General features: G+C 38.8%; 1 pseudogene across 1 annotated transcript; it reads right to left on the minus strand.

The window, feature by feature from the left end:
• LOC311433250 (vesicular inhibitory amino acid transporter pseudogene) lies at window positions 1-27,620 on the minus strand (annotated as a pseudogene). Its single transcript has 2 exons — window positions 27,396-27,620; window positions 1-1,152 (listed from the first exon to the last, which is right to left on the minus strand). The product of its transcript is annotated as a vesicular inhibitory amino acid transporter pseudogene (transcript).
• Window positions 27,621-27,988: the final 368 nt, after the last annotated feature.

The raw sequence follows: 27,988 nt of genomic DNA on the forward strand, positions 1-27,988 counted from the left end.
TTACCCTTCTCCAAATACTTTAAGTAGCCCTCTTATTGAGCAAACTATGCCTGCAAGGCTGCAAAGGAAACCCAAAATAAAAACAGAGATATCTGCGCATTTCTCAGAGAAGGATAGTTTTTTCCATTTAAGTTTTAAGTGGAAGAGAGAAGGAAGAAGAAAAGTCATAGCAGCACCTGTTATACTGCCTGTTAAACCCATCAGCAGGGCAAAATGTGGTATGAACATGGACATCAGCAGAGTTAACAGGAGAAATGAGCCTCTTAGACCCAGAGCAAACAGTGGAGAACTGTAATTGGAATAGTTGCCTCTAGAAATACAAGCATACACAATTTCTGTGGCTGCAAAAAAGGGCAAAGGGTAAGAAAGAAGAGCCTTGGTTAAAAGACACAAATTCACTAGGGTTTGAAGAAATGATGGCAGGTTGTCAGTAATAACTTCCTTTGTCTCCTCACCCCAGGTTAAGAATGCAGTCAGGGCAAAGGTTGTTTTCAAGACACAAGCAAAAAAATGAGTCCAATTCAGCATGCACCTAAATTCCCCTGTTTTTTTCATGTTACCTTCAAGTGTGGGAAGAAATATTTGTGAAGTGTAACTGAAAATGATCACCCCTATAGAAATCAAGAAGTCCTCAAACTCAATTGAGAGTTTGAATTTTGCCCAGGACCACTGATGTATTTGTGTGAGACAGTAAGTCATCACTACAAAGAGAATAATGAAATGAACCAAAGAGCAAAGCTGGCTGAGTTTGGAAACAATTTTGAGAGTCTTGATAAATACACAAGGCAGCAATGTAATAAATGCAATTACAGACCAAGTTTTCTCAGTCATTGGTACATATGGAAAACTGTGTAACAGCAAGTTCCCACTAACAACCAGATACAAAATACATGTCATGATCAGTTCCATAACTTGGATCACATTGACAACTATACCACCTAAGTTTGGAGATAGCTTTCTACAGCACGCATTTGCAATGTCTTCATATGTGTCCCTCACTCTTATGAGCTGCCCGTCTTCATTTTCTTCATACAGGCAAGTGATTAGAATTTTGCCTGTATAACAGCATAACGCTGCAGCCAAGACAATAAGAAACAGGCCACTGTATCCACTGTGGAGAATAGCATACGGCAATCCTAGGACGAAAATTCCCTGAAGAGGAAAAAGAGAAAGAAAAGATAACACAACATCCCTGAGGCAAAATGTTTACTAGAATTCACACTCCCAAGCCTGCCCTCCATTGAGTTTTGCTTTCACTGAACTGCAAGGTGGAAGTACTGCTACATTCAGCTAAGTAAGCAACCATCATGGGAAATGTGTTCATTTATGATAAATTAAATTATTAGCAAAAATAACTGTTCTTATTGACACACATGTAATGATAAGCTAGGAAAAAGAGTGGGTGAATGACAGAGTCACGTCCTTAGTTAATAAGTAATGCTGATGTGATTAGAAGCACATTTTAGAAGGTTCAGGGGCACTTACTCAGTCAACATGCATATAATGAAATAGGTTCAATAACAGTAAAATTAAGCAGCTATACCATCATCATTTCCACAACTTTCATTTAAAATAAAAATAACGCTGTAGATAGATCCAGTAAGGACAATTCTCTTCAGTGTAAAAATTGTTAACACAACTCTGGAAAAAAAAAAAAAAAGCATTAAAGTGACATCAGAGTTTGCTTGTGTTTCCTTTGTGGCTTCTGTATGCCTCATGCAGCCCATGCTCTAGTTAAGTCCACTACTAAAGCAATTCTCAAAGCTGAGATTTTAGAACATGCAAACTTATTTAGCTGTTTAAAATGTGTGAAACATGTAGACATGCGTTAAACAGTTTCTGAAAGGAACAGAATTATATTATTTTATCTAGTAAAAATGTGGCACTTTACTTTCAGAGAACAGTGTGTGTATTTCTTTGTCTTTTTTATCTATATTTTGTCTCTTCTTTCTCTGTATTTAAGGACAAATTGCACTTTTATGTGGTTTAATTTCTAACAGCACAGACCCAACAAAACCCTTGAACTATAGCTATTCATAAAAAGATCTAGTTTACAAAAGAAGCTTTTGTGGCATTTCTCTTTTTTTTTTTTTTCAAAGCTGAAACTAAGCAATGCACATTAGTCATAGTGGTTAGGAGGTTTTTTTGTTCTTGATGACTGAAGAAAGGTAGGAAGGAAACGAAGTATAGTTAACTAGTTCTACAGAAATTTTTACTTCATTGTTTCTTACAGCAATGATTATACGATGAAATAAGAGCATTCATTCTCATTCATGACCGCCACTTTAGCCTGATAGGACTTGATTTGGACCAACCCATCTTAATTTTATTTCTGAGCAAACCTGAGCAACTCCATTCTGCCCTGCTAAACCTGTGAACCCCCAACAGAAAGAGGCCTCCTTTGTACATCCTGTAAACCATCAAAATGGCCACTTGGTGGCTCACAAACCAGTCGGATCTTCTTGGCGTGCTAAATTTCATTTCAGTATTACCCAGTGGAATTCATTGCTACCCTCTGTTTTAAATGAAATCCTTGCTACCATGTACTAACCACCAGTGGCTTTCTGAATGTCACTTGTTACTGGGTTACTGTTCTAAACTGCCAGTCATGGCTCTTTTCATAGTGAATTGGAATCCCTCCAAAGGAGGGTGACATGCATCAATCTCATTGATGGGACAAATCCTGTCCTTTGGACATATACCTCTAGGAAGAGGAGGAGGTCTGTTGCGTACAGTTACACTGTACAGTTACACTGGCTCAGAGACTTGCATTTTGATCCCCATGAAAAATGGTGGACTCTCATTCTCCTTGAGGGGATTGACACATTTCTCCTCTCTCACTACCCGAGCGAATAGTGTCACTGATTGCTTTCAGAAGTCAAGGCAGAAAAGGTGAGTTTAACTGTCTAAACGTTGATTTCTGACTTTTTCAGCCACAATCTTTGACACGAGACCACGTGGAGACAAGTGTTTCAGGCATGTTTCTGTCTTTGGTGTTTTCTATCAACTGACTCAGACTCTGTAGCCAGCATGTTACTGCCTGTGAAGGCAACCTAGGAGCCCAGCTTTTATGCAATATGTCAAGAAGGTGGATGCCTGCCTCAGCTTCACAAGGTTTATACTTTGCACCCCACTTCTACATGGTACAAGCATTTGCAGGCCCGTTCCTATACAGAAGACTCTAAAGAGGGACAATTTTTCAAACACTGAATAATCATCAAAGTGTATTCTCCTTTTCTTCCAGCTATGAGATAGCACTCCTTTTCAGCCCTACTGTGAGCCTGTATCATCAGCCAGAGAGGAAAAATTGAATCAGAGAATTACTTTTTCTATTAAGTCCTTAAGTGTCCATCATATGAACCAGAGGCATTGCCAATCTCACCAGGCTTCACTCTAGATACAAATATCTTCAGCATTCACCTGAATTAGATCTAGAAGTATCATATTAAAAGCACATCAGTACATCTCAATTAAAAGGTCTACGCCTTTGTGCACTGTAACACAGGTACTTCAGTTATTACTGATATAACAATACAGTTATTGACTAGATATCTTTTTTTGGTCTTTTTTAAGACTTCATATATATCAGTGTCTTTTGCATAAGTCACAGGTGCCATCTTTTGTATATGAACTTCACTGAAATATTCAAAATTTTACCATCTAATAATCTACTCTGCCATCTAATAATCTACTTTCTTAAAAAGACTAGATATCTGTCTGTATCTGGACTGCAGGTAGCACATGTGTAACAGTAACTTTTGCTACCATGCCATTTTTAATCATGGCTTTCACTGACTGTCAAGTTAGATCGTTGCCTAAAGTACAGAACGTGTTTCCTTTCCTATGAAAACTATCTGTGGAAAAGAAATTTACAAAACAGATTGAGTTTACAAGAATCATAAATAAACCAAGTCTGTGAAAAAGTCAGGAAGATAAAAGCCACAGTCATCTTCCATATTAACATAAGAACAATGATGTTTTCTCAGTTTCTTGCAACTTGTAGCAAGCTTATCTCATTTGTTCCACACTCACAGCATCATTATTTTGCCCCTTCACCGGCATTTGGGAGTTCAAAGAGTATCTGCTGACCTGAAGGGTGACTGTATAATTAAAATGCAGGTAAGTGTCAGCACAGGCTTTACCCACACAAAGACTTTTCCCCTGCTGAATTTAGTCCATTAACGTTTATATGACTAGCCTCAAACTAAACCAAAGCATAAGTCTTTTAGAGACTTTATCACATTTGACAGCATTTACAGTCCTCCCCACAGGTGTCTGCTTTGCCTAGTTTAATTGTTAGTTTAATCAGAGTATAACATAATTCTAACCTCTTAACATCGCTTTGCTGTTTGTTTATATCAAATTTTCATTTGGTACCTAACACACACCACAGGATGAAAAAGTTTTTTTTTTGTTTTTTTTTTTTTTCAACTTTTGAATTAAGATCTTATTAAACAAATCCAGTCTTGTGCTATATACATTCTTCTTAAAATTACATAACAGTGATTGCCAATTTCAAGTCACATACAATGAGCTTAGAATTTCTACACTGAACGTTTTTACAGAAACTAAATTTTCCTTCCAGGAAAATCATGTCTTCAACATGAATTTCACAGAATCAATTGCTGGTGAGATCTGTATAAGGGACTTACTATTTCTGTGTCCTTCAGCTTTCAGTTAACAAAGGAAAGCAAACATTGTGGACATAACTGGTTTTGCTGTTTTTTTGGATGCAGAGCCTGGTTAGTAGAGAGAAATGTGAGAACTCTGAACATGCCAATATACTAAGTATGTATGAGGTGAAATGACACATTGCTTACCATGTCTTGTCAGTAATATTTTTTCAATTAAAAAAAAAAAAAAGTTAAAAAAGGTTAAAAAAAAAAGTAACAACAACAACAACAACAAAAGGGTAAAGTTTATTGTATTAGCACATTGTTATATTTCTGCAGTATAGCCAGAAAATGTTAGTGGTGGCAATGAGAGCTGAAAGAATGAAAGACTTTTTTTTTCAGACTTCCAAACCCATTTTGGATTTGATCTTCTGTTCTTACTTTTCCAAAAGCAATACTTTCTGTTAGGGCCATTTCCTGCATGTCAACAAGTGTAAATAGTTTCAAAGAAAAAGATACCTTTAATGAGCACATATTTTGCTGTCACTGTAATAAAACAGCACAGGCACTGGGCTACGTTCTCTGATTTAAAGTTGTTTGGCAGCCTTCAAGTATTGCTTGAAGTGACTTATCTGTCGAAAATTCCTCCTCCATAGAGAAATTCTTTCATGGTGTAGTGTTGCTGAAGGTGGCTTTTCTGCACCTCTCACGAAGAGTGATTGTACAGAGAATGGGGACAGGGTGTGTCAGCATTTCACTGATTCTCTGCCACTGGAATTACACAGGTAATTCCTAAGCCATCTGCCAGTCCTTGTTTGGTCCAGTCTGTTCCCAGCACTTGTTCATATTGACTCTTCCAATCCCATCTTCTTGTGTCCAAATTATGGCACAGAGAGCCTTAGCTGTGAGGCCTCAATTAAAAATGAGCAGCAAAGGGAACATTTTCTTAAATTGCCTCTCAGAGCTTAGTTTTAGTGTTTTGTATGGGAAGTGTACCTCCTTGAGTGGTTTTATTTTCAAAAATAAATTCTAGTACAAGAGTAAATTCTAGTACAAAGCCAAATACGTTAACTCTAATTATGCTCTTTTAAGATGATATGTTTATAAAATAGAATAGCTCAGAAAAAAAGTTGTTCATATAGTTAGAGTGGAGTAGAGGGCACAAGCTTACCCAGTGGGGTGAGCCTTCCTTGGCCCTTGTCTTCTAAGGCATTTATAAGACTTTGATATTTTCACCCTAAACTGAGCATGGAAGTGGAGTGGCTAGTGGTGTGCATTGCCAATTAGTGAACACGTGTGCCTGGATGGAGGTCCCCACCAAACATCCGGAGTAGACTTAGCCATAGGTATCTCAGTCTAGAAAGAAGAAAGGACTGGGGGATGAACTGATGATCAGCCTTTGAAGAAATGGCAAGGACAGGAGTGGAAAGGGCATGCAAGGAAAGGTCAGACGTGGCTAGAAGCTATTAGCCTTGTAAGAATATCCCCAAGAGGAAGCACCAGAAATTATTGATCCACCAACAATAAAAAAACAAGCATGTCAGGATTTCCAAATTACATCTGCACATTAAAATATTTCTGCATTTGTTGATAGGTTGATTGCAATATTTGAACTACATGGTAGTGTTTTCCCCACCACAAAGACTGGCTGCTCATTTAAAAAGCCCAGATATGGATTTGCATAGAATGCAAAAAGTGGGTCATTTACCATTCTGACCTTTCAACACTAGTTCATCTCAGGGCAAGCACCTCCCCAGAGAATAATACGTGTTTAGAAAAATGTATAAATGAGCACAGTTAAGAAACCTGAAAAAATATCAAAATTTTTTGATGTTCAATTTTAAGACATTTTTAATCTCAAGTGAAAGCTTCATTTTAAAGGCTGTTCTGACCAGAAATACGACACTTTTTTTTTTTTTTTTTTTTTTTTTTTTTTTAAAAAAGGTAGATTGAAAGGTAATTAAAAAGTAATGAAGATTGAATTGTGGCCAGAGTTAAGACATGCCAAAAGACAATTGAATAAAATGGAATAAAAAGTGATGCTACAAAGAAAGAGAGAAAAAGATTTCACCTTAAGATTTAATCAGATGGAAAAAAATAAATTAAGAAATGAAGACAAATTTAACTGAAAACAATTCAGTTAGTACAGCTCTGCTATATGCAGAACACATGCTAATATGCCAGACTGCTGAATTAGCTCTGATTGCCTTTCTCACCATCTGCAGTTACTCCACTGGAACAGTTCATTTAAGCCTAACTATATTCTCAACTATGTATTTGATTCCCTGCATGAATTTGGCACAGAAACTACACAGGAAATCCTCCTTCGCATATCTTCTTGGAAGAGCAAAGAGATAAATTCAGGAAGCATTCATTTTCATCTAAAATAAATTATTTTCCAGAACTGATCCAAACCTGTGTTGCTGTGGTCTTTATATGAACATAAAACTTTAATAACTCTAAATTCAAAAATAGCAAATCCCTTAATCTCATGTTATGATAATAGAGTTACTTGCTTGCAGATGTCCATGGTCTTTTTTCTGTCTGAGCCACCACTGTGATCAATGGTGATTTTGTATTTAATTCCAGATCACTGTTGACTACATTGACTAATTCTGGACCACATACCAATTAGATTCTACTAGACAACCTTCTAACCCTACTGGAAATTCATGAAGAACCAAGGTGCAGAACGGTTGAGGTTGGAAGGGACCCCTGGAGGTAACCTGTTCCAACCCTGTGCTCAAGCAGGGGCACCTACAACAGGTTTCCCAGCACCATGTTCAGGCAGCTTTTGAGTATCTCCAAGGTAGGAGACTCCACAGTCTCTCTGGGCAACATGTGCCAGACAATAAATCTACATTGACAGTTACTTTTTTTAGGATCTGTCACTTAGGCTGTTGTTAATCTATTTAAGATGTATTTTATAGCTGCACTAATTGTTAAATCAGAATGTTGTGTATTAATGTGTCAAAATTCCTTTTGAAAGTCTAAATATATTATTTATATTTCACTGCCTATGTTACAACAAAAATTATATGAAGTGTACTTAATAAAGACTGTAAAGACTTTTTCTTCAAACCCATAGTGATTGACACTAACTATATTCCTAGCTTTTTATTCTGTATCAATTAAAACCCGCATTAACAACTACATTATTTTGCTCAGAATTGTTGATAGGTTTAACTAGGTAAAATTTCTCTGGCTTTTAAAATAGTATTATGATTTCCATTGTCTTCTGAGAATTCCAAATATAATAACAATTACATATTATCAGACCAGATGAATCTTTAGCTAAGTCTCCCAAACACAAACTTACTGGGCATTCTGCTTTCAAAATATTAATAAGATGACATTTTAACATCCATTTTAAATACTAGCCATAGTTTTCTAGTAGTTAGTTGTCCCTGTCTAAGCTGGTCATCAAAGCTTCCTCTATAAATCGTACAAAAAAATAGGCACCTCAACTTATAACTCATCTATCTTAAGATAGATGGTTAGCAAAGATGAAATTAATTTCCTGCCTGAGATGCCTATTTCTCCTGCTGGGCAACAAATGGACTGTGGACAAATAGCTTAGAAACTCCGAGTTAACTTCTGAATGTCTCATGTGGAATAGCATGATGCCCATCCTGAAAATTTTCAAAATGGCCCACTATTATCCTGTGCTATGAGTACACTCTCCTGATTCCCTCCAAATAGAGACTAGGGCCAGTTGCATTTTTTTGAGAGTTCTGAACTCAGAACTCGCAGAAATTAGGTTTTCCCTCTGCATATTTAGGAACATAGAAAAAAGAAAATCATATCTAGGATATAGAAATTTGGTGTAGCAGAATTTAGTGTGAGATCAGTGAGGAAGAGAAAGGTGATCTTATAATACCAAATTATAATCACAGAATCACAGAATTTCTAGGTTGGAAGAGACCTCAAGATCATCGAGTCCAACCTTTGACCTAACGCTAGCAGTCCCCACTAAACCATATCCCTAAGCTCTACATCTAAATGTCTTTTGAAGACTTCCAGGGATGGTGACTCCACCACTTCCCTGGGCAGCCTGTTCCAATGCCTAACAACCCTTTCAGTAAAGAAGTTCTTCCTAACATCTAACCTAAAACTCCCCTGGCGTAACTTAAGCCCATTCCCCCTCGTCCTGTCACCAGGCACGTGGGAGAACAGACCAACCCCCACCTCGCTACAGCCTCCCTTGAGGTACCTATAGAGAGCGATAAGGTCGCCCCTGAGCCTCCTCTTCTCCAGGCTGAACAAGCCCAGCTCCCTCAGCCGCTCCTCGTAGGACTTGTTCTCCAGACCCCTCACCAGCTTTGTCGCCCTTCTCTGTACCCGCTCAAGCACCTCCATGTCCTTCTTGTAGCGAGGGGCCCAAAACTGAACACAGTACTCGAGGTGCGGCCTCACCAGAGCTGAGTACAGGGGGACGATCACCTCCCTTGCCCTGCTGGCCACACTGTTTCTGATACAAGCCAGGATGCCGCTGGCCTTCTTGGCCACCTGAGCACACTGCTGGCTCATATTCAGCCGACTGTCCACCATCACTCCCAGGTCCTTCTCTGCCTGGCAGCTCTCCAACCATTCCTCTCCCAGCCTGTAGCTCTGCTTGGGGTTATTGCGCCCCAGGTGCAGGACCCGGCACTTGGCCTTGTAGAACTTCAGGCAGTTGACCTCAGCCCATCGGTGCAGCCTATCCAGATCCTCCTGCAGAGCTTTCCTACCCTCAAGCAGATCGACACACGCACCTAACTTGGTGTCATCTGCAAACTTACTGAGGGTGCACTCGATGCCCTCGTCCAGATCATCGATGAAGATATTAAAGAGGATCGGCCCCAGCACCGAGCCTTGGGGGACGCCACTAGTGACTGGCCTCCAACTGGACTTGGCTCCATTCACCACGACTCTTTGGGCCCGGCTATCCAGCCAGTTTCTAACCCAACGAAGCGTGCGCCAGTCCAAGCCATGAGCAGCCAGTTTCTTGAGGAGAATGCTGTGGGAGATGGTGTCAAAAGCCTTGCTGAAGTCAAGGTAGACCGCATCCACAGCCTTTCCCTCATCCACCCAGCGCGTCACTTTGTCATAGAAGGAGATCAGGTTCGTCAAGCAGGATCTGCCTTTCATAAACCCATGCTGACTGGGCCTGATCGCCTGCTTGCCCTGCAAGTGCTGCATGATGACTCTCAGGAGGATCTGCTCCATGAGCTTCCCTGGCACTGAGGTCAAACTGACAGGCCTGTAGTTTCCCGGGTCTGCCCTCCGGCCCTTCTTGTAGTTGGGCGTCACATTTGCTAGCCGCCAGTCAACTGGGACCTCCCCCGATTGCCAGGACTGCTGATAAATGATGGACAGTGGCTTGGCCAGCTCCTCTGCCAGTTCTCTCAGTACCCTTGGGTGGATCCCATCTGGCCCCATCGACTTGTGCACATCTAAGTGCCGTAGCAGGTCACCAACCAGTTCTTCATGGATAAAGATTTGTTATATTACAAATTAGATATTATATAGATATTATAAGAAATGATATATCACCGAGGCAATTGGCTCTGGGGCAGACACGTCCGCGAGATTATGGCAGGCAGGGCTTTTTTTCAGCATCGAGGCCATTCGAGGCAGCCAATGCTGCTGCCAGGGCCCAGCAGCCCTCACGAGGGAGGCTGACAAGACGCGGGAGAAGCCAGCAGCGCCCCCTCCCTGGCCGTACAAGGTGGGCAAATAGGGCTGGGCGCCTCAATCAGGGTGCCTCAGTCCAGGTGGGGAGTGGCAGTGCACACAGGCAGGGCAAGTGGGGAGGGTCCCTCACTGCTCTACACCAACTGTCTTTGTAACCTGCTTGTAACCACGCTGCTTGTAACCTGCTCGTGAAGAGCCCGAGCATGGTATCCACCAGGCAGAAAACCATGGCCTCTGCCTCTCCTGCAGACTCTCCAGCCACAGTTACTGATATGGCTACCCAGACAGAGGTCTCAGGGAAACACACTGCCGTCCAGGTCTTGGGCTGCAGGGTGTGCCTGAGTTTTCTGTCGGTGTCCGACAGCAGCAGCGGTAGGTGTGCCCAGATTGAAAAATTACTTAGCCTGGTGGTGGAGCTTTGGGAGGAGGTGAGCAGGCTGAGGAGCATCAGGGGGTCAGAGAGGGAAATTGGTGGAAGCATACTCTACCCTCCTTGAGACAGACTCATGAGCCTGCCACAACACAAGTAACAAAGGTTCCTCTATCCCACCAGGCAGCAGCTACACAGAAGACTAAAGTTCCTCCACCCTGCCAGGCTGTAGGAGGGGACATAGGCCAAGCGAGGGAATGGTAGCAGGTTTCTGCTTGGGGTGGTAGGCGAGCCCTCTCCCTGCCCACCTCACCTACCCGACTATGTTTGCATAACAGGTATGAGGTTCCAGAACATGACAGTCAAAACAATGATGTAGATGAAAGCCCGTCCCAGTTGGAGGGGTTGGCTAAGGCAAGGCAACCTACCCCCATGCATTGCTACATCTTCTGTCAAGAAAGAAAGAACAGTTAACGTCATGGGGGACTCCCTTCTGACAGGGACAGAGGGCCTAATATGCCGTCCAGACCCAACCCACAGGGAATTCTGCTGCCCCCCTGGGGCTCAGGTAAGAGACATTGCTAGGAAAGTCACTCACCTTGTACAGACCTCTGACTACTACCGTCTGCTGGTTTTTCAGGCTGGTAATGATGAAGTAACAAGGAGAAGTCCAAGAGTGATCAAAAGGGACTTTAGGGCTTTTAGGGCCAACTGCATCTTGGGGTGCATCAAACACAGCATTGCTAGTCGGTCAAGAGAAGTGATTGTCCCACTCTACCCTGCACTGGTGCGACATCACCTTGAGTACTGTGTGCAGTTCTGGGCATCACAGTACAAGAAGGATGTGAAACTGTTGGAGAGTTTCCAGAGGAGGACTGCTAAGATGGTGAAGGACCTAGAGGGGAAGACGTATGAGGAGTGGCTGAGGTCACTTGGCTTGTTCAGCCTGGAAAAGAGGAGGCTGAAGGGAGACCTCATCGTGGTCTAGAGCTTCCTCACGAGGGGGAGTGGAGGGGCAGGCGCTGATCTATTCTCTTTAGTGACCAGTGATAGGACATGTGGGAATGGTGTCAAGCTGAAACAGGGGAGGTTCAGGCTGGATATCAGGAAGAGGTTCTTCACTGAGAAGGTTGTCATGCACCGGAACAGGCTTCCCAGAGACGTAGTCACGGCAGCAAGACTGTCAGATTTTTAGAAACGGAGTATGCACTTATATAGTCTAATATGGTTTATACCTACTGCCTTCTTGTTCATTCCCTTGACACTTACCTATAGGTCAGTTTTTCTCTCTCTTCATTTAGTTAAAATCACTTTGCACTTAAAGTTAAGATGCACTATGCAGATAACACATACCAACACAAGAACAAAGTTCTGCTCTTTCTTCTGGTGTTTTTACACAAACATACACAGTCACGTAAAGATTCACACTTCTATTAATACTTAATTCATACCACTACTAGTATTTATGTTTCAAATTTTTATACTAAACCTATCTTTTTTTTTTTTTTTTTTTTTTTTTTTTTCCTAAGTATTTCCTATATATTTTTTTAATTCCTAAGAATTATTTTCTTATTGACCTGCTCCTTAGGGGATACATTTTTTCCCCCCTAGCACCTTTGGGTTACTGAATCTCTTTTCTATACTTCATAATTTATAATTTACAATGATTACTCTCACCTTTCTTTTCTCCCTTTTGTTATATATGTGTATATTTTAAATTTTAATTGATACATTCACTTCACAACTGAAGTAGGAGGGGTTTAAACGCATAGGCGTGCTATTTCTTAATTGTGATATGTGACTTCTGGACATCTCATAAATTCTTGTTAAACAACTTTCAAATTACTTTCGCAATTTACTGTCTGTATTTTTTCTTTCTAATCAATTATCTCTCATAATTTTCTCCAGGTTTTTAAAATTCACTCCTTTGAAGTACCGAGTATATATATATATTATTGCCCTCTGTTTTCCTATAATGAATGTAATTAGATCCACTGATCTGTTCATCTATATTCAAGGTAATGAGGCTCAAAATAGAATTACCTTATGTTAGGTTCAATATCTTTTGTGTTAGATGATTATCATCTATCATTTTTAGAAACTTTAATGATGTTTTACTACATACTACACACAATCTCCAGCACAGGCCTTTAAAACCGAAGACACTAAGAACAATACAATTTGTCTTTTTAGACAATAGCTGTAACACAGATAATCATCTCTCTAAAGCAGAGTGCCACCCTTGCTTCTTTTACCATTTTTTGGTAAGCATGTTTTATCTAATTATTTAAAAATTCCAGTCACATAAATGTATTTGCAATATCAATTATATCCTATTTCTCCTCACCGGTAAGAATTTCCAGTTTCTAGCTGTTTACCCAGACTCCTGGCATGGGTCTACAGACACCAGGAAAATAACTCATCTGCTTTCCCTGTCACTTCATCATTTGTTCATAGCTTGGCTGAGTTAGAATTCAAAAATGCTATGAGTTGTTCTGTGGAAAACTTCAAATATTGTCCATGGCTTGTATGACCTTAGCAGCTGATCCATCTCCTTTAATATCAGTGAAAAGTCGTCTTTTATCTTCAGGGATGGTTGAATTAGACCCTAGCAATCTTGTTTTTCCTGATTTTTCTTATTCTTTCTCTCTGCTGATGCCAGTCTGCTTTAGCTGCAGGGAGGAAAGTGACTAAGGTGTTTATTTTGTGATTAATGCCTGCAATCACCTTATACACTGAGAGAAACTTCAGAAGTGCTGGTCTGTCAATCCTTCAGGTCCCATAAACAGATGCTAAGACAGATAGACTGCTCAGGAGATGCTGTGATAAGATATGCAGGTAAGGAAGTTGCAATGTTTTTGTCTATTTGACTGACAGAAAAACCACTGATTTTGTTCTCCTGTTAGTGGCCAGATTAGTCTTAAGAATCTCCTAAAGATTAGGAAAGGGAATAGAGGAAAATAAACGTCTCAACAAATAAAAGATTTGATGCTATTGAGTGTGACAGCTGATCCCATTGGCTTTGCTATTGCTTTAAATATTTGTTCTAAAACTGAAATAATATGCTTGATGCTTAATTCTGGTTTGATGGAAAATGTTACTTTGCATAAATTCATAGCTGTCTGCAAGAATGCACTGAATCACACAAAGTAAATCTCCCAAGCAAATTACCTTTTAAGAAAATATATTATTTCCCTTGGTCTCAAAGGAGAAAGCAGGCTTTGGTAAAAGAATGAGGACTTTTATTATGTATTATCAAGAGGAGAGGAAAAAGATGAAAAAATTAAGGTAGTCAAAACTAAGGCAAACTACTTTGAAAGTTAGTAGTGGTGAGCAGTGCAGACTCACTGGCTGCTGACCTATTTCTCCCATCATAAGTCATCACTGACTCTCAGGTTTCCATCTGAAGGAAGGCAGGTACTCCAAACATCCAGTACAGCAACATGAGAGTGGAGCTCCTTGAATATGTGGTTGAAAGAGCTGGAGGGCAAGCAGAGATGGGATTGTGGAAGACTGGAAGCAAAGCAAAGCAGTGGGGAGACGAATAACTTTGAGTGTGCACTGACATAATGAAAAGAAGAGTTAGAGTGCATATAAAGTTCAAACTCAGGCTCTGAGAAAGCATTTGGCTTGTTAGGAGTTTTTCTTGAATGCTGCCTGTATGGGATAAGCAACAGTTCTTGTTACTTTTAAAAAGCAAGGATGCAGAGAACAAATCTTATGCACCTCTGAGAGGTGAAAAAGAAGGCAGTTTATGTCTTCTGAAAGGTGGCATAGGATTTACTGTGACTGCATGCAGAGTAAAAGGTGACTGTATCCTCCCCTGGCTAACATTATCCTGTTTTTTCTTCTGCACAGACCCAACCACCAATTTTAGGTGGACTTTTACGCAAGCTATGATGACTCCCAGAGCTCAGCATATAAAGGGGAAATTTGTCACTGCCTGGAGAGAATGCAGTTAATAGTTGGGTGAAAAACGCAAATAGTGGTATACTATTATTTTTGGTGTCTGTGAAGCAGTAAACTGATATGGAGAACCGTAGCATATTCTTTTTGAATACATGAGAAAAGATACTGCCTTACAACTGGGCTGTGTGTAGACAACAAATCACTGATGCTTTTCCTCTCTTAACCTCAGTTAACTTCAGTGGCACCCTGAGGCTTCTGTCTTTAGGATAAAAAAAAACAGCAATGGATTTTACTGCTGAAGTTTCATCATGAGCAGAAACAGATAAAGTTGATACCGCAAATAAATTCCTATAGTGGAGGTTTCTCTATCCTGTAATGGCTTGAAAGATCATATCATTCCTAAAATTCAACAAAGGTGAATATTTTGATGAATTTTGAGTAGATTAAAAAAAAAAAAAAATAAATCTTCTAATTTGTACAGTTTATAATAAAGAGAAAAACTAAAAATCAGAAATGTGACTGACTTTTCTGGCATCCTCTGAGTAATCAGTATAAAAGTTAATTTATTTTTGTTCTTTTCCCCTAACTAAATTTCTTTTCTTGTATGCAAATATTTAGACAAAATACCAATTTATTTTCAAGGTGAGATTCATGGATTTTAGGTGAAAACTCGGTGCCTGACTGAAGTTACTAAAGTCACTACTGTTTTTTACTGTCTTTACCAAAGGAAATGGTTGTTTCTTAACATCTATGAATCTGATTTATCTCACCCAACTTTTTCTGTCTAAAACAGACATTCAATGAATGAATACACACAGTAACAGAAAAACAAAAACAAACAAACAAACAAACAAACAAAAATACATGACAAATCTACCTTCTTTTGTTGCATGTTTAATTAGGAATGGGATTCCTAACTTCACCTACATAAATACAGGAAAAAAATACAACTAATCTGCTAGCTCTGGAGAGGATGGATAGAAATAAGCATCACCAAAGAGCTATTTATTCCAACAGTGTAGGATCCTTAAAACTTATTTTAGGATATTTGAAGCACCACCAGAGGTGTCTATCTTTCAACATCATCTATAGAGTAAGATGGGTTCCACTGTGAAGGCCATGAGACTTTGAGGTGCCTGGAAAGAGCAAAAGAAGAACTGGATAGCCTGGGAACATGACTGCACCAGGGGAGCCAGGAACAGGGGGAAGAAGTTGTCTTTAGGCAACCTGAGGAATATTGCAATATAAGGTCGTGAACCACACGAGGTAGCAACAAGGGGTAAGAGAATATGATAGGCAAGAAGCTGTGCGGAAAAAATGACTGGATATGAGAAATACGTAGCTGTAGGCGTAAGACAGGAATCAGTAGAAGGCTAGAGGGAAAGTATGAATTATGCAGACAATTATCCATTCTGATTAGGAAAGGAAACTTTCAGGGGTAGAATGGCAGCTCCTCACAATTTAGGAAATAGCAAAGAGTCTCTGAAATCCAATCCAAGCAGCAGAGGGAAGCCTACAGTTTTGTGCAGGTATTTTATTTTTAACTTGAGATGACAACAATGAAAAGTACAAAAGCAAAAGCACTGAGAGCAGCTGGCTTCCCAGCAAAAGTGAAAAAAGTCAGCAGGCAAGCAAAAGCAACAAGAACAGAAGTGGAGAACTCATTTTAAACTCCAGATCCCAATTAAAGCTCAGAAGATTTTTAAGTCCCTTAAGGGAAGGTGGCTGGGGATATGACATTTGGAGTTGAAGACATGATGCAGAAAAAGAGTCAAGAGAACTGCTTTAAAATGTGGTGAGATAGAATAGACCTCAGTGTCAACTCCTAAATATGATACAAACAGCTAAATGAGGGAACTAACAGTCATTATATATGTATGAAAGATAAAACTCTTGCATCGTATAATTCTTGTACCCATAGCTGCAATTCTTTAAGCTTCCATGAGACTATTCATTATTTCTGAAATACCTGGGTTTATTTTGAAATAATCAAGCTAGAATTATTTTTAAAACTGAAAACAACAACAAAAATATGTCTGTTTATGAGGGAGGAACTAGCCTGGATCAATACATTTCTTGAGGGGAAAGCTAAGCAATGAAAAATAACTATCATGAATGGAAATACCCATGTACAGTAGCTGAAGCTACTGTTGCTAGTGATATCATAAAGCAACCAAAAATGTTTGCTCCAGGGACCTACAAAACATAATCTGTTGGTGCTGTTATTTGTCTCAATTCAAGAGATGGACTGAGAGAAAATGAAACAGATAGCAGAGTATGTGTGTATAAGCTGAAGTGAATGTTTCCTCACTTTGACTCACATGTTTACATTTTTGAGAAGTAAATACTAATTTATTTATTTTTTTGGTTAGCTATTTAGTGAAGACAGTATTTTACATATGGCAAAACTAGTGCCACTGGCCAAGAATACAGAGAAACATTTCCATCCAAGAAACATGGTGTGTGTGGGGAGAACAGGGAGAATAGATGTAAATGGAAGTCAATATCTTTTACTTAGCTTTAGGGGCAAAATGTTTTATACAGCTAACAATGCTAAAACTAGAGTACAATATATCATCTTTTGTACCATGTGTAATCAGTATTTAGGGCTTTTTATTTTCTCAAATAGCTCCATTAGCTCATTCAGACTGAGCTTGTACAATTTCAGCGAATCTCCTGCTGTCAAGAATTATACACACTGAGGTAAACTGTAGATTACCCATCTATGGATTGTGTGGAAGACGCTTTGCATTTTGGAATGTCAACTATAATAGCATTACTATTTCTGATTCTGTTAGTACATTAAAATAATATCATAGTAATTCAGATGTCCTTTAATTTTAGCATTAAATTCTCATATACTATAGATGTTGAGATTGTCTTAACCTTTATACTTTGATGAACCCTAAAGCTCACCCTTTCCTTATATAAAAAAATGAACAATCTGCTGAAAATTTGCTAATCAAAATGAAGGAAGTTTATCTAAAACAGGAAAGGACTTATATCTGGCAAAATATTTGACCTTTTGCCACCTATCACAATATTCTTGCGGTCTTAGGAGAAACGCTATCTGGGGAGGAGTTACGTGTAAATGCTCTTCATTAAAGCAAATAAATATTCTGAGGTTGCGCATCTCATAGGTTCAAGAAGTCAGATAGTAAGAAGATCTTTAAGAAAAATATTTTCCATCAGTGATAGGTGGGCAATGACATGTGCTAGAGCCTGTAAAAAGGCACAAGTGTGTGTGAATTAAAAAGGGAGATATTATGCCATCTGTTTGCCTTCATATGGTAAAAAAAATACACTCAGGGATTGATAAGGTCAAAAAGCATGGTAGGTTGATTTGATTTTAATGTAGAGAGAAAGTACCTCAGCTATTCCCTTCGCCTGAGGGAGACAGAGATCCTTCTGAAACAAATCTTGGTGTGCTGGGTTCTTCTGTGGAATAAAGTGATCATTGCTTTCAAACAGCTGACAGTTACTTGATTTTGTTTGGTAACAATTACTATTTCAAAAGGAATAATTTTCATAACACTAATATTCATTTATCTATAATATCATGGTTCTGTCATTCTCTTGCTTGACCATCTGCGTTTTTAAGATGGAATACTGTGGTGGTTTTACTTGGGTGGGCTGCTGAGCTCAACCACAGCCACTCTCTCACACCCTCTCCTCAAAGGGAAGAGGGAGAAAATATGATGCGAAGGGCTCCTGTCATAAGGACAGGGAGATCACTCAACAATTTTTGTGCTGGGCAAAACAGACTCACAGTAGGGAGATAGTAAGATGTATTGCCTATTACTGACAAGCTAGAGAAGTGAGAAACAAAGGAGAAATAAACAAACAAAAAAAGAAGCGCTGCCCCTGCTCCACATGGGGTCCCTCCCATGGATGCCGTCCTTCCTGAACTGAACCTGTGGGGGCTGCCCACAGGCAGCAGCTCTTCAGGAACTGCTCCCACACGGCTCCATACCATGGGGTCCATCCTCCCCCCAGGAGCAAACTGCTCCAGCATGGGTCCCCCATGGGTGGCAGCTTCCCCCAGACCCCCTGCTCCTGTGTGGGCTCCTCTCCACAGGCTGCAGCTCTGGTCTGGGGCCTGCTCCTGCAGGGGCTCTCCATGGGCCGCAGCCTCCTCCAGGCCACATCCACCTGCTCCACCGGGGGCTCCTCCATGGGCTGCAGCGTGGAGATCTGCTCCATGTGGGACCCATGCGCTGCAGGGGGACGGCTTGCTCCACCAGGGGCCTCTCCACAGGCCGAAGAGGAACTGCTGCTCTGGTACCTGGAGCAGAAAGTCCTCCTCCACCTCCTTCCGCACTGACCTTGGTGTCTGTAGGGCTGGTTCTCACTCCCCTCTCTCTCCCAGCTGCCCAAATAAAAAAAATGCCCATCATTTTTTTATTCCCTTTCTTAAATATGCTCTTACAGAGGAGCAAACGACATCATGTATTGGCTCAGCTCTGTCCAGCAGCGGGGGCCTTTTTTAACAAGGGGCAGCTTCTGGATTCTTCTCGCAGAAGCCACCCCTAAAGCCCCCTGGTACCAAAACGTTGCCATGCAAACCCACTACAAACGCATATTTTAAAGGCAGGATATTTTAAAGTTAATTTTATCACATTAGTCTGCTGATTTATTTTGTATTCAGTCCCTACAATAGACCTCAACAGCAAGGAGAATCCATTCTATTTATTAAAAAAAAAAGGGGTAGGGGATAGGAAATTGGATCAAATGCCAGACTGATTTATCATAGGCCACATTTAAACAATTATTATTTTGTGAAGAGTCTCTATAAAATAGAAGATGTTTTGGGACTTACTTTGGAAAATTTTTTCATTATTGGAACACCTGGAAGTCCTTGATCAGAATCCCACTGTGCAAGACACTGTGCAAACAGACTGCATAAAGATGGTCTTTTCTCCAAAGAATTTAAAATCTAAGGGTGAGATAACAGGAAACAAATGCAGACAAACAGTGAAGTCAAGGAAACTATGAGTCAATACCAGAAGCTGTGAGTCAAGACCATAAGTGGTAGTTTCACTACAACTTGTAACTGTGAAGTTTTCAGCAAAATGATATTTATATGCAGCTTCGAGGAGTGCAAATAAATATCTTCATATAGCTTCATAGGAATGCTTGTTTAAATATTTAAAAAATTGACAATGGCAATTTTAACTGGAAGAGCCGAAATCACAGTCAATAGATGCAGAAAGCTAAATAATAGATTGTTAAAGAAAAGATGTGTAAGCTTACGTTTGATTCAATGTTTGAAGATGTGCTTGCAAAGAGCTGTGAAGAGATAGTTGATACATGGAGTATGCTTTTCCTTATAAAAAAATAGATTTATGTAACATGTGTGTTTTTCTTCTTATCTCCCTATCACTGAAAGCAAAAGCTTTTTTAGGCTTTTTTAAGACTCCCAGAACAGGCTATCAGCTGGGTGGCTTAAAGATTTCCTAATGATGAAAGGAAAAAAAAAGAGGTCTGGGGGAAGACAGTGTTCAGGTTTCTGAAGTGCTTCTCACACATACCATTTATTCTACATATGTCATGGGAGAAATACACACCAACACAACTTTTTTTTGCAAATGTATGTAAATGTATATGTAAATCACACCTCTGACACTTGGCAGGCTGTCTGCTGAGCTCTAGCAACATCATTGCTAGTAGTTGGCCTTTGAAGACTGTCAAGGTTTACAGTCCTCAGGTGGAATTTTATTTCATTCATGTAACTGTACTTAAGCTGACTGAGATATAAAATAGTAGAAATAGTGATGTCCCTGCTAAAGGCGTCTGCTGGAAGGCTAAATTTGGCAGCATGCCAAAGCAAGTAGCAAATTCCAATTAAAACCTTGTGTTATTGTTGCCTGGAAAGCATGTCTGTAAGGACGTGCAGCAGTCAGATCAATGCACCAGCAAGACCAATGTGCTTTTCTACTTGTATTGGGTTTCTGTGTCCAGGTGTAGGTAGCACGTGGCCTCTGTTGGGAGGACAGTGCTGGACACAGCCAGCTCCAGCAGCCCCACAGTGGGGCACGGCCAAGCCCATTGGCTGCACGTGACGCATCTCTGGAAAGTGTATTTTAGAAAGGGCCATAGAGAGGAAGAAGGAGGGTTCGTAGAGGAGTCTGGAGTGAACAAGTTAAGGTGAGCATGGAAAAGGGAGGAGGAAGAGTGTTTCTTTAATGTTTGTCTTTTTGTTTCTGAGTATAAGATGCAAGAATGAAACATCTATATATTAATTCGTATTAAAGTTAATTTTCCCCACGTTGATTCTGTTTTGCCCACAATGGTATCTGGAGAGTGATTTCCCTGGTTTTACCTTGAGACATGAACTTTCTCACTCCTGCTCTCTTTTCTCTCTGCTGCCCAGCTGAGGAGAAAGGAGGTGAGCAAGGAGCCGGGTGGGAGTTTTGCTGTTAGCCAGGGCTAACACATGCTGCTTTATGCTTACTTGCTAGGTCATTTGTCCTTTCATGTGAACACAATTTTAACTCTTACCAGCTCCCTTATGTAGGAGAATTATAGCCTCACACCTGTAACATAACTGTTCCAAAAGATCACTACCAGTAGATTTTGCAGGCAAAAATATTTTCAAACTTAGGTAAAATGTGAACAATCAACTAGTCTCTGCTTACAAGAAACATGCATTTGTCAATTCCATAAGATTTTCTTGACTAGACTGTAACAAGCTGAACATAAAACCCAGGATAAGTATCCTATGCATTGTATTAACTTAGCTACTACTTCTAAGAATGATTACCTGCAATACTGTGGCTCTGAAATTCAGACACTGAAACATATAGATTTCATAAATACTAGCCAAGAAGAGCCTCAGCTAATGTTGTTGGAAATGATAGACATTTGACATTGCTAAATATCAGGTGTCAAATAAATATCTTTTGTGTTTATATATAATTTGAAGTTTTGAACAGAATAATTCAGAATTCTTTAAGCCTGACAGTGCTTCTGGCTACTGTTACCAAAAACTTGTAATGTTGGTTATGTCACTAAAACTTGGGTAAAAATCAGCTAATGATATTAAAGGTATCAACTAAAAGCAAACATTTTTAAATACATCTGTTTTATACCCAGTGAAATCAGGATATTCACACTTAAGGCTGAGTTTGCATGTTAAATTTCAAGTGTATGTTGAGTACTATACTTTAGAATGTCTCCCTTTCGTCTAAAATATATGCCAATTTACTTAAAACATAAGTCATAAATTATAGATCACTGCAGATTAGTTATAGCCAAACTACTGAGGCTATTAGAGTCATTTATGAATGGGGCAGAGGAAGGGTGAAAGAGAGACAGAAGGAGACCTCCTTCAACTCTCTTGCTACTCATCTATTAGGAAAGGAAATTTGGGGCCTGTGGTACAGGCAAGCATGATCTAAGGACTGCTTTAACTGGTAAAGATTTTTAATATGTCTTTTTGACATCTAGAAGACTGCAGGATTTGCAATACTTTGATTCATTACTTCTGTAAGCCATGTTTCTGCGATGCTTTAAGAGCTAGTATGGTGCTTCCTGAAACAAAGCTCCATATGTTGGGGACTGTATGTCCAGGGAATAATTTGTAGAGTAGTTATGTTATACCACAGCTCCTACTTGATGGCAAATCTGACACAAAGGGGCTATGGAAAACTGGCTTGCCACCCCTAACATTTCCATAATAGTTACAGTAGAATATGCTGTTGTAAATCCAGTCAACTCCCTCCATCTGTTCATGGCCCAGATGTGATGAACAACATAAAATGCAAAGCCTACAAAACCACAACTTAAATCCCATAAGAACAATACAAGTATTTCTTCCTGGAACAAGGAAAAGTTTTAGATTAGCCACCTCTATATGTTTAGGAGTCCTGGCTTCATAACATTTTCCAACATAACAGTTTCCAGCTGACCAAGGGAAAAGAAGGCTGATACAGAGCATTCTCTAATGAAATTTATCTGAGTGGCAGTTAGTTAAGTCAAAATCAGTCCACTGTACAGTGCTTATATGTCATCTAAGGAGACTTCTGTGAGGTAGATATAATTTCATTGTTGAAGTATAACATATTGTTGATAAAAAGCTTTTGTGAAAAAAAAGTAGGTTTGGGAATACAGAGAATATATATACAGTATGCAGTCTTCTCTGTGCTATCTGAACGTATGTACAAAACTAAAGAATTACACTAGAGTCTGAGCTGAATTTGAATATAATAAGTTATATGAATAAAAGGTTGAATATAAAAGGTTATATGAAGTAGCGACATATGTCCACAATCTTATTCTGCCTTCTTTCCTTCTCCCCTTTCCCCCCGCCCCCAAAAAAAAAAAAAAAGATCCAAAGAGGAAACCAGTGCATGGACATTAGTTAGAATCTTCTTCCCTAAACACATCTTATAGCAACTGCATTCTATGGTGGTGACAGTCTATCAAAGGAAAAACACATTTGAATTTAGATGGCTCTCACCAGGTTCTAAGATTTTTTGGTTCTCCAGTTACAGCTATGTGAGTTTGTGGTTGCACATACATTAAGAACAAACAAACAAACAAACAAACAAATAAATAAGATTGTCCAGTACTGCAGGTGCATTTTAGCTAAAACTGTACAAACTGCCATTTTTATGTACTACACATAGGCATACAGTCTTGAATTTTTGCTTTGTGCTGTCACTTTTTGACTAGCTCCATTTAGAAACTTGAATTACTTGCCATTCCTGGATTAGATATGAGCATCAGGCATCTCTCTAATTTTTTGGAACCATCCCTTGATATGAAATACAGCAGTTTGTTTCCATCAGACATCTATAATTTAGTTCAGAGTATAACTTTAGCTTCAATGTATAATTCAAGGAAGCTACTGCTCTGGGCACTAAACAGGATTGACCCTTGTTCCCAAGTCTAGAAAATAAATACTTAAGATCAAATACTGTAGTTAAGATCTAAGTGGTTATTTAGTTAAATGTGACTAAATTATTTAAGGTTGAGGATGAGAAGATTTGTATTGTGGTACATCTAATGACCTGATGGTGAAAACACTTAGCTTTCTAAATACATAAGGATGTACACATTTATATTTATATATATAAAATACTTAAACATACTCATTAAAGCTTAATGGGAAGTGTGTTTAGGCACATTTAAAGGATGTTTGCCTGTGTATCTTTGAGGACAGGTCTGTTAATCCTGCTTCTCCATGTCACTGTGTTTTCCACTTAAATGTATGGGAGTTGATGACAGTAAGCACTCTGAAGATTGAGTCTATATTAGGGAGATGAAGGCAGGTAACTGGGAGGAATCATCACAGAAAAATAAATACAACCAATTTGATATTCTCAACTGAATCGTATAAAGTCCCATAAAAAAAGATGAACCAAATTAGAACCCAATTTGGAAATGTATCTATAATGGCACAACTTAATGGAAATACAGATATACTTTTGTTTATGAAAACAGTGAATATTGAAGTGCTGAGTCTTTTCTAAAGTAATGTACAGTCCACAGAATATAAATATAATGAGCATATTTATGATCACTACTCTAATCATTAATTTATTATCACAACTTTAAATAACTATAAATAATATTAATTACATTATTGTTATTTTAGAAGCCCACACAGTAGACAAGAATCCAGCCATGTAATTCTGATCATGGAACAAGAAAATGGCCTCTGTCATAGGTATTTCCAGTGTTTGTGTAATCTATTTCTGCAAGAGATGGCTACAGACAGAACTTGTGAAAAAGAAGTAAAGAGACAAAGATGTACAGCTTACAAGTCCATTATTTCAGCCTGCCAACAGCTGTTAACAAGTTTTTTAAAACAACATAACGAGAGAAAAAGAGCTCTAACATGGGTTTTGAACGAAGATAATGCAGTATCCTTGTACCTAGTGGTTCATGGCAACTTGCACAGCCATTTCTTTGAATAATTATGGTATGTTGCCCGTAAGTGATGGGAAAGAAAAAAGATTGCTTCATCCTGAGGATCTAAGCAAAAGGTACAGGGGAGTGAGACTAACAATCCAGAAACACGTTAAAACCAGATATAAAATATAAAATTAATTCTCTCTATTAGGTATTGGATTCATTGAATCAAATGACAGATTCGGTATGATTTGATAAAACATCATAATTCATTGAATGTCCAGGGGAGAATTGTGTACTTGTATTGCAGGTACAAATATATACTTGTATTACATTGTATTTTAAAGACTGTAGAAGCATCATGATACTGAAAGTACTCTGGAGCTGCCTCGTAAAATGGCTGAGTTTTTTGCTCTGTTAATCTTGTTTGTGCTCCTGAGACCTAATAAGGCGAGATAGACTCACGATGGTGTGAATTACAGACATGATGGTATGAACTTTGGTTCTGCTGAGAAATGTTGTACCATTAGAATTTAACTGCCTTCTTCTTGCTACTGTTGTTTTGCTTATATATCCAGCACTACCATACAAGTTAGCACATTTTTTCAGCCTTTTACTGCTCTATAGAAACAAATACCACTTGCATCACTCTGACAGATGATGCTGTTCATTTTCCTTTTTGAATTAACTCAGCTTTATAGTCTCTGTCCTTACCCAGATTAACTGGATACAGATTTTCATTTGCTTGTGCGACGTTGGAATATGAAGCATGTTTCCCTGGAAACTTTAAATGTCTGAAGCAATCATTTACATACACAATATTGTCATCAAAGCTGCACACTTTTTCAGTTGAAGTTAAAAACAAACAAACAAAAATCTCTACCTGTTTGTATGAAAATATTTGCATTTTAAGCACTCTGAGGAAACCCTTATATTTAATTTTGGAGACCAAAGACTTAATTGTTCTTATAACAAATCTGGAAATAATTTCACTTGTAGACTAATTGCATTCACTGAAATAACTGTTCAAAGCTTCAGAATTCTGCTTAAATATTTACCTCTAATTGCCATGCGAAACACTTCTGCCCTTTCCTCTGGGTAGAGCAAAAACAACTGTCACTTTAGCATAGATTTACTTCACCAGTCAAGAATGTTTGGATTGTTTTAATCATTCAGATAACTCTGACATTCTCTTCAAAGCTATTCACAGAAATTTCTTCTGTTATTTTTTACTGACAGATACCCATTCAATATTCTCTCCCTCTCTCCTGTCTTTCCCCTTTCCTTTCTCTGCTCTCTACCCTCTTTCCTAAGCCAAATGCCAAGGTATTGGGAAACAGGAAAAATGCATGCATGTGCACATATGTGCTTGCATATGCACACAGCTCCACAATGTGTCATTAGAACATTTTGACAGTGCTTTCAACTTAACTGCAGTTCCAAGGCTTTGCCATCCTCAGTCTGCCTTAGAAGGAGAGCTCAGTATAGCAGCAGGCAACTGTTCAATGGCAATTTCTAAAATATTTGACCAACTGAGATTGAATAGCAGTATGCAAAGCTCAAAATGCTGGAAGTTTTAACTAGGATCATAGTTACTGATCTGACCAAATAACCTACCTCAAATTTATCTTGTTTTTAAATAGGCTTCTCTATCATATAAGTCTATCTTTGAACTGGAAGCTACAATATTAATGATTAATAGTAATTGTCTACATAAAGACATTCAGGAATTTTTAGGCACTTTGATGTATTACAGAGGCATTATTAATTTTGTTTTTCAGAAGGGAAAACAATAAGTGAGAGAGAATGTGACTCTCCAAAAGGTCATACAGTAAATATTGACAAAATTGACTTCCAGAATGAAATCTTGGCTTCGGTGTAATCAAAGGCAAAACTCACAGAGAAAATAATGGGCTCTCATCCCAGACTCCTGCCCTGACTAGATGCTACTGAGGGACACTGAAGTTAAAAATTGTTACTAGAATACAGTTTGAATAGTTTAGGACTTTTATTCACAGCTGAAGATTTTCTGAGTATGATACGTTACTGTGCCCTAGATGTTATGACATTGGCTCTCATATGGTGGTGCTCATGTTTGAAAATACATCAGGGTTAGAAATATGTCCTTTTTCTTTGCAGAGCTGAGGGATAAACTGGATACATAAACAAATGTTCATCAGCATTTGCACAGACTTGTGTGTCATGGGAAGGATTATTTTTCTATAATTAGAATGCCATAAAAAGTGTTTAAGTAACAGCTACCGGGACTAGATGTGTCTGTGGGTACTGATTTCTTCTTACCTTATCAGACACAAAGTTAGTCGTAATGATAGAATTATGTAAGAAAATGAATCATGAAAAGTGAGAAAAAGAATCTGAAACATTTAAAGCTAAATTTAAGGACTCAGAAAGATAGTTATATTCCACAGGAAATGCCAAGATAAAATCCTTTCAGTCTTTTCAACTCAAATATTTTCTTTAACATTAAAAAGTATTATTACACTTGCTGTGCTTCATGCTCCAATTCATATCTAGTAACTTACATATCAGTAATTTATATATCATTAAATGAGTCTGGCGTCAGTCTGACTCTTACTGTCCTCTTTTTAGTAGATGTTTACCTTACATTTCTATCAAATGTCCCTGTCACTTAATTAAAACATACTTATTGAAGGTAATTTCAGCACTTCTAAAACAGTTGTAATTGCCACCTTTTCATCTTCACCTAGTTTAAATAATTCTGAAACTTTAGTTGACATCTCTCTCTCTCTCTTTTTTTTTTTTCTTTCTAACTGTATTTTTACAGAGTGTTAATCTTATGCAGAAAGGTTGAAATATTTTAGTAATACATTCATAGAAACCTTTTAGAATATTGCAGAGTGATGGTATGGTTAAGTAAAAGAAAGCAGGCTAAGTGATGACCAGTTTTTTAAATGATGGTTATAATGAGTGGGGTAGTAAGAGGTTACCTGAATGGCATTTGTTACATTCCATGCTGCCTCCCAGCTGGTGATCAGTCTGACCTGGGCATGTGACAGGGGAGCTGGGGACTCATATTCTGGATCCTGGTGGCAAACATCAAGCTCAAAGTTCAGGGGTCCATCTGATTCCTCTCTCTCTTCAATGTTCAGTTCATCTCTTCTGGCAAAATTCACATTCTCTTCAGTTTCTAGGCAACTGTCCCATCTTACCATTCCCCAAAAGAAATATGTTTTTTCCCTAAAGCAGTTGAAAAGAGACGAAAAAGTCTGCTTCAGGTGAGCCATCTTGAATACCAAATATTAAAATCTTTCTTTACTTGTCTTTATTTTTTTCAGCAGTTGTACAGTGTTAATCCTTCTGTTAGGTTATCATTGGTATTGTAGCTGCAATTAGTAAAGTTCATTGTCTTTAGCACATTTATTTGTTCCAGATTCAAATGCCAACTTAAGAAATATCTCCAGGATCTTCAACATGCTGCCCAGGGTAGTCTGCAGTGAGATTTAGTAGTCTGCAAGCTGCAATTTAAAATTCAAATCCTTTTTTCATTTTACCTATGATATCTACGTGGATCAGTCATTCA

The sequence above is a fragment of the Aythya ferina genome (assembly GCF_964211825.1).
Source record: "Aythya ferina genome assembly, chromosome: 3".
Taxonomy (NCBI): Eukaryota; Metazoa; Chordata; class Aves; order Anseriformes; family Anatidae; genus Aythya; species Aythya ferina.